Genomic DNA, 8,828 nt, shown 5'->3' on the forward strand with positions numbered 1-8,828 from the left:
TTGTCAGGTGAATGTGAATCGACTTCGTTTCACCAGACGACTGGAATGCTGAATCTGTGGCTGGCTTCTTGGTTCGCAACAAATCACTCGGATCTGCACTTTTCTAGTATTCTTGCAATTCTGCCACGGCCATGTGTGCATCGGCGATCTTTGAACCCTTCTGGAAGCACTCTTTTGCCTTCTTCCGATTACCAGTGATAGTGATCACCCCTTTGGGACCAGGCATCTTCAATTCGAGGTATACGTCACATGGTCGAGCCATAAAACGTCCATAAGCTGGCCTGCCCAGAATGGCATGATAGGCACTCTGGAAATCCTCAACTTCAAATGTCAACTTTTCTTTGCGGTAATTCTTGGAATCACCGAAATACACGTCGAGAGCAATCTGGCCGAGTGATGCAGCCTTCTTGCCTGGAATGACCCCATGGAAACTCATATTGCTTTCACTGAGTCTGAACATCGGAATGCCCATTCCCTTCAACGTCTCTGCATACAGTATGTTCAGGCCACTGCCACCATCCATCAGGACCTTTGTCAGTCGAGTGCCTTCGACCACCGGGTCGACCACCAGTGCTTGCCTCCCAGGGGTGGCTATGTGCGCTGGATGATCTGACTGGTCGAATGTAATGGCAGTCTGCGACCACTTCAAATAACTGGGTGTCACCGGAGCGACCATGTTCACTTCTCTGTTGATGACTTTCAATCGACTTTTGCTATAACGTCAGCAAAAATCATCAGAGTGGAATTCACGTGGGGATAACCATCATCATCTTCTTCCTCATCCTCAGCCTTGTCTGCTTCCTTCTCCTTTTCCTTGGGATGTTTCTCTTGGAATTGCTGGATTAGGAGTCGACATTGCCGAGTGGTGTGCTTCGGATAAATGAAACTACCCTCTTCATCTTTTTTGGTGTGGATGTGGCACGGCAGATCCAGCACGTCATTTCCATCCTGATCTTTTACTTTCTTGGGGTTCCACGGCCCTTTGGGCTTCACCTTGAACTTGCCTTGAACCACAGCTAAGGCTTCACCAGGAGCAGCTGGCTCGGCCTTGCGCTTCTGTTTTTGACCGGAGTTTCCTCCTCCGGCTTCATGGGCGACTGCTTTGTGCCTGCCACTTCGGAGTCGTTCTTCTTCTTCACCATTGGCATACTTGGTGGCAATCTCCATCATCCGAGTCAGAGTCATATTTCCTGTCCGACCGAATTTCAGATTCAACTCCCGATACCTGACACCTTCCTTAAAGGCACAAATTGCCTGATGATCAGACACATCCTCCACCGTGTGGTGCAGGGTGATCCATCTCTGGATATAATCCCTCAAAGTTTCATTCGGTTTTTGAACACAACACTGTAATTCTGTCAAACCTGCCGGCCGTTTGCAAGTGCCCTCGAATGTTCTGACAAACACTCCGGCGAGATCTTCCCAAGTATAAATACTGCTAGGTGCCAACTGATTCAGCCATGCTCTAGCCGAGCCCTCCAACATCAGAGGAAGGTGTTTCATGGCCACTTCATCATTGTCGCCACCAATCTGGACAACCACTCGGTAGTCTTCAAGCCAGGTGTCAGGCTTGGACTCACCAGTGAACTTACTGACTCCAGTCGCCAACCTAAAGTTGGCGGGAATCACAGCAACCCTGATGGCTCTGCTGAAGCACTCTGGACCTGAGACATGCACCCTACTGCTGGTTTGCGGATCCCTGTCATGGCCCTCTCGGTGAGCTCTGTTTCTGTCGACCAAGACCTGAACGAGAATAGACCTCGCATCAAAGCCTGGCTCCCTGGGGTCGACTAGAATCCCTCGCCCAACGCTGTGAGGGCTCCTGTCTTCATGCTGCCGAGGCACGTACGACCCACTCCTTGGGGGAGGCGTGGGCACTCGACGACGATCATCGTGATCGACTCAGCGATCATACTACTCATGGTTTCTGTTGGGGATTTACCATCAGTTGAGACCTGCTCAGGAGGGGCCGGGTCAGCCTCAATGGCGGGTTACGCGAGAAGCCCAGTAAGCATTCAAAGATTGTAGTTTATTAAGTCTTATAGAAGGCCCAAAGGCCTGGGGCCGGCTTAAGGCCTGATACAATAAACCGCCGTATGTAAGGAAATACTTGTACAGAAAGGCATGTAAAGAAGGTCACCGAGCTAGACACGATTATGAGCCGGCCGGGACTCTGTAGGCCACCAGGCGTCAACCCGAGTATATAAGGGGACGACCCGGTGGCGGTTTAGGGCAAGAAACAACCAAGTCGATAACCAAGCCGACGAGTTGAGCCTCTTGGAAGTCGAAACCTTAGCAATACTAATCCCAACTAGATGTAGGCTTTTACCTTCATCGTAAGGGGCCGAACTAGTATAAAAACTCTCTTGTGTGTCCTTTATCCCGATCGACCCCTTTAAGCTTCCTAGTGCGATGCCCCTACAACTAAGTCCTTGCTCTAGGACATCTGCTGTGTCAACTCCACGACAGTTGGCGCCCACCGTGGGGCTAGCGCACGGTGGATTTGAGTTCTTGAAGGGCAACTTCGAAGGCCTCAAGGGATACGCTGTGGGCCGGATGACCAAGAGTCGTCGCGGCAAACTCTACATCGACGACGAAGGCTGGGGCCCCGAGGTCGGCTCGATTGAGTACGGGTATCGGGTCCCCTTCGACGGGATCCATGTCTTCATTGGCCGAATCGGCGAGTCAGGCCCTGAGTCGGACGTCCACACCAACCTCATCGAAACGGCTCAGCGCGCCGGGTCCGCCCGTGTTCAATCTGTTGTGAAGCGTGCTTTCGTAGGCTGCGTCCATGGCGGTGAATACTCCAAAGGATCGATGGAAGGCGAGGAGACGGCCATCTGCTCTGATACTGCATCATCACTAGGTGAGACGGACTTGTTATACCAACTACAAGACGGCATGCTCGGGGGTTGTTCCGATGGCAGCAGTATTCTGGACCCCCTTGAGTCGCCGAATTGGGCCGGAGTCTTCATGGCAGGGACACAACCCAGGCAGAACTCCACCGCAGCAACAACGACGGCCACCGGGTCGGCGGTTGCCGGGTCAGGAGACCCCGCGCGCCCCCCGGCTCAGGTTCTAATGGACCTCATTGATAAACTGACGACTCTGGTAACCGCTGCGGTAGAACCGGCGGATAAAGCCCAGCATGACGCAGAAGTGGCACGCGTGCGGGAGGAGATGGTGCAAGATAAGGAAAACCTAGCTGCGTAGGAAACCCGGATGGCAGCAGAACGAGCAGCTTTGGATGCTCGTGCTCAGCGGCTTCAAGCAGAAACCTTCCGGCTCTCGGTGGATCTTAATGCATCAAACGAGGTCATGAGGAGGAGGCATCAGAAAACTCAGCCGCGTCTGCCTCTAACGCTGGATCCGAGGAACCTGTTCCATACACCCGGAGTTGGGGGAAGCAACCCGCCAGAGGCAAATCGGGTCACAACGCCCGGTGCACCAGTTCAGCCACGCACCATGGAGCCGCCTCGCATAAATCCAGCTCCTCCTTGTTATGTGACAACACCTCCGGGTCACTTCTCTAATCCTATGGAAAACCTCGTCGCAGTGTCGGCTCGTTTGGCGGCTCTCCCAATGGAAGGCAACTCGCCAGCAGTAATTGAAACCTGGAGGGTAAGAGAACTACTTCAGACAGCTTTGGCCCAGCAGGATGCATACTCCTACAGTCGAGACCGGATTCATTCAACTCCTCGCCCAAGCCGGAGCCCAAGTTACAGTAGGCACATGGAGTCCACAGAGATGTCAAGTAATGCTCAACGCCACAACCGGCCATATAGGCATGAGCCGGTGCGGGATGGAGCCCTTAACTTGGCGGATCAGGAAAGGATTCGTCAAGAGGCGGAACGGGTGGCTCACCAAACCTTTCCGGCTTATCCAGCAACCTCGATTGAGGCAGGAGTGACCACAAGAACTGGAGGCGTACCTTGCCTGGTCCCAGCCATACGCAATGAGCGGTTGCCCAAGGATTTCAAGGGGCCTCGTAAGGTGCCTAATTACATGGCTGACTTACAGCCGGGGGCTTGGATTGAGAGTTATGAGATGGCTATGGAGTTGTTGGAGGTTAGCGATGCTGCCATGGCGAAGTATTTTACCATGATGTTGGATGGAACGGCTCGGACCTGGTTGAAAGGATTGCCACCCAATCCTATCGGCTCATGGGCAAAGTTAAAGGCGCGGTTCATCTAGAACTTTAAGGATACATGTAAGCAGCCAATGTCGATTGTGGACCTGACCAATTGCAAGCAAGAGGATGGAGAATCTACAACCCATTGGGTGCGTGAAAGCACGGGTGCTCCCTAGGTGGTTTTGATAATTGATGACAACATATCTCTTGTTGGACTAACACTTCTATCTAGCATGTTTCAGATAAGTTCAACAATGGAGTGGCATGGCATGGATGTGAAAGTGGAACCCTCAAAATGCTAAGGAAAATGGATTGGCTCAAGCTCAAAAGCTCAAGACTCTTCATTTTATATTTTAGTGATCCAAGATCACATTGAGTCCATAGGAAAAGCCAATACTATCAAGGAGGGATGAGGTGTTGCTTAATGAGCCTCTTGCTTCATGTGCTTAATGATATGCTCCAAAATCCTCAACTACTTTCCCATATCCACATATGACCTAAACCCTAAGCCAAACTCGGTCCTACCGATTCTTCCTATCCGGCGCCACCGAGTTTCACTTGTCATTAGCCACTGCCAAACCCTAGCAATTCGGTTCTACCGATAAGGATCTCGGTCCCACCGAGATGGGGTTGCAAACTCTCTGTTACCCATTGCAATATTCTCGGTCCCACCGAGTTTGTGTAATCGGTCCCACCGAGATTGCAATGTAAACTCAGTGTTTCCCTTTTGTAACTTTTCGGTCTCACCGAGTTCCACTCGGTCTCACCGAAAGAGCAAATCGGTCCCACCGAGTTTGCCTGACCAACTCTCTGGTTAGCTAATTACCAAATTCGGTCTCACCGAGTTTGTGTAATCGGTCTCACCGAGATTACGTTATGCCCAAACCCTAACCGAATCGGTCCTACCGAGTTGCATGTCAGTCCCACCGAAATTCCTAACGGTCACTAGGTTTACATTTTCGGTCCGACCGAGTTTACTGATTCGGTCCCAACGAGATTGGAAAACTGTGTAACGGTTGGATTTTGTGTGGAGGCTATATATACCCCTCCACCTCTTTCTCATTAAGTGAGAGAGCCATCAGAACACACACATCATTCCAACTCATATGTTCTGAGAGAGAACCACCTACTCATGTGTTGAGATCAAGACATTCCATTCCTACCATATGAATCTTGATCTCTAGCCTTCCCAAGTTGCTTTCCACTCAAATCTTCTTTCCACCAAATCCAAATCCTATGAGAGAGAGTTGAGTGTTGGGGAGACTATCATTTGAAGCGCAAGAGCAAGGAGTTCATTACCTACACACCATTTGTTACTTCTTGGAGAGTGGTGTCTCCTAGATTGGCTAGGTGTCACTTGGGAGCCTCCGACAAGATTGTGGAGTTGAACCAAGGAGTTTGTAAGGGCAAGGAGATCGCCTACTTCGTGAAGATCTACCGCTAGTGAGGCAAGTCCTTCGTGGGCGATGGCCATGGTGGGATAGACAAGGTTGCTTCTTCGTGGACCCTTTGTGGGTGGTTGCTTCTTCGTGGACCCTTCGTGGACTCGCGCAACCGTTGCCCTTGGGTGGAGCCCTGTGTGGACTCGCGCAACCGTTACCCTTCGTGGGTTGAAGTCTCCATCAACGTGGATGTAGGATAGCACCACCTATACGAACCACGGGAAAAACATCCGTGTCTCCAATTGCGTTTGATCTTTCCAAACCCTTCCCTTTACATTCTTGCAAGTTGCATGCTTTACATTCCGCTGATCATATACTCTTTGCATGCTTGCTTGATATGTATTGTGTGTGTTGAAATTGTGCCTAAACTCCACTTAAACCAAAAAATATTAAAAATTGCTACTTTAGCACTAAGTGTCTAATCCCCCCCCCCCAGACACATCTACTTCTAGATCCTACAAGTGGTATCAGAGCTTTGGTCTCCATTGCCTTGGTTTAATCACCATTGGAGGAAGATGGATGTGTCTACTCTAGGGAGTCTTAGACATAGTGTGCCTATTTTTGATGGAAAGTATTTTCATGAGTGGAAAAATGAGATGCTTGTAATCTTCAATCAATATCATTTGAACAAGTATATTGCTAGCCCTTGTGCACCCCATATTGATCCCTTGCATCCTACCCTAGATGAAGATATTAACATGATTCGCAATCTTAGAACTATTGAGCTCATCATTAGAGGATTGCCCAAAGATTTGATTGCTAGTTTGCCTACTCAAAATTGCGCCTATACTATATGGAAATTTCTTGAGGAACGGTTTCCCAATCACTCCTTGAAAACTTTGGATGAAATTCTCCATAAAACTATTGCCTTGAGTAAGATGAACTCTAGTGATCCTAGTTTTGGTAAATGTCTTCTTGAACTTGCCAATCTTAAGCATGCTAAAGGAGATGTTGGAATCATTAATGATATCATACTCAAAGCTATAAGAATTCACAAAAGTAACCACTTTGATCATTTATCTAATGAATTACCCTCTCTAGGAAATGATGAGTCACAAGATCATGATGAACATGAATATTACGCTGATGATGACAGTGACTCCGATCTTGATGATGCAATGAGACATTTTGATCTTATGGCAAATCTTCGGGGATATGAATCAGGAGGAAAGGAATGGGTTCTTGATAGTGGATGCACTGATCATATGACTGGAGATGAAGAGATGTTCCGTGAGCTTGCTGAAAACAACGGCCCTCGAAAATATGTCACCTTTGGTGATAATTCAAAGGGTAAAGTGGTTGGCCTTGGTAAGGTGGCCATCTCACATGATAGTTCCATTCAAAATGTCATGCTCGTTGAATCTCTTGGCTATAACTTACTTTCAGTATCTAGACTTGCTGATTTCGGTTTGAATGTCCTATTTACTGAGGTAGATTGCCAAGTATTTCGTCGAGACAATCATAAAATGGTCTTTACGGGTATGCGTAGAGGTGATCTTTACATTGTCGATTTCTCTAAAAAGGCACAACCTAAAACTTGCTTTGTTGCTAAATCCTCAAAAGGCTGGTTGTGGCATAGACGACTAGGTCACGTTGGCATGAGAAACCTTGACAAGCTTATTAAAGGAAATCATATCCTTGGAGTTAACGATGTTATATTTGATAAGGATAGACTTTGCAGTGCTTGTCAAGCAGGTAAACAGGTTGGAGGAAGACATCCCGTGAAGAACATCATGACTACAAGGAGGCCACTCGAGCTGCTTCACATGGATCTTTTTGGTCCCAATGCCTACAAGAGTCTCGGTGGAAATTCCTTTGGTCTAGTTATAGTTGATGATTTTTCAAGATTTACGTGGGTGTTTTTCCTCAATGACAAATCGCAGGTCCAGAAGATCTTCAGAAACTTCGCTAGGAAAGCCCAAAATCAGTTTGATGTGAAGATCAAGAAGGTTCGGAGTGACAACGGAACGGAGTTCAAGAACGCAAATGTGGACACCTTTCTTGACGAAGAAGGGATTTCACACGAGTTCTCGGCTACATACACACCTCAACAAAATGGAGTTGTTGAGAGTAAGAACCGGACGCTCATCGAAATGGCAAGAACAATGCTTGATGAATACAAGACGCCAAAGCCCTTTTGGGCAGAAGCGGTTGAGACAGCTTGTCACGCAACAAATCGCTTATATCTTCACAAGCTACTCGGCAAGACGACATACGAGCTCCTCACCGGTAACAAGCCTCAAGTTGGATACTTTTGAGTATTCGGCTCAAAGTGCTACATTCTTGATAAGCATCATCGTTCAAAGTTTGCTCCTAAATCTCATGAAGGTTTTCTACTTGGTTATGGATCAAACTCTCACACTTACCGTGTCTACAACAATTTCACCCGAAAGGTTGAAGAGACGGTAGATGTGAAGTTTGATGAATCTAATGGCTCGCAAGTAGAGCAATTGCCAATTGATGTAGGAGACAAAGACCCTTCAAAAGCAATTCAAGACTTGTCCATTGGCAAAATTCGTCCAACGGAGGTGAAGGAGAGTACTTCATTCGTCCAAGTGGAAGCTTCTACTTCACGACAAGGTGAACCAAGAATCGACACAGAAGCATCCACAAGTGGGCCACACCAAGATGTAGAAAACGAGGAAGTACGTCAAGATGAACATCAACAACCTCCTTCTCCACCACGACAAGAGAACGACGACGTCAACAATGAAGAAGGCCAAGAAGAAGAACAAGATGAAGAAGATGCTCAAAAAAGACCCAAGCAAAAGCTCTCACGAGTTCGAGCAAGAATTGCCAAAGATCATCCCGTCGAGCAAATCCTCAATGATATACAAACCGGGAGAATCACTCGCTCAAAAACTCGTTTAGCTAACTTTTGTGAAAACTATTCATTCATCTCTAGCATTGAACCAATGAAGGTTGAAGAAGCATTGGAAGATCCGGATTGGATAAACGCTATGCATGAAGAGCTACATAATTTTGAGAGAAACCAAGTTTGGACATTGGTTGAGAAGCCCGACAACAACCACAACATCATTGGTACAAAATGGGTGTTTCGCAACAAGCAAGATGAAGATGGACAAGTGGTTCGCAACAAAGCACGTCTCATCGCCCAAGGATACACACAAGTCGAAGGTATGGACTATGGTGAGACGTATGCTCCCGTTGCTAGACTTGAGTCCATTCGCATCTTACTTGCATATGCTAATCACCATAGTATCACCTTGTACCAAATGGACATTAAAAGTGCT

The sequence above is a fragment of the Triticum urartu genome, chromosome 4A, assembly GCF_056163025.1.
Source record: "Triticum urartu cultivar PI428250 chromosome 4A, HENAU_Tu73, whole genome shotgun sequence".
NCBI lineage: Eukaryota > Viridiplantae > Streptophyta > Magnoliopsida > Poales > Poaceae > Triticum > Triticum urartu.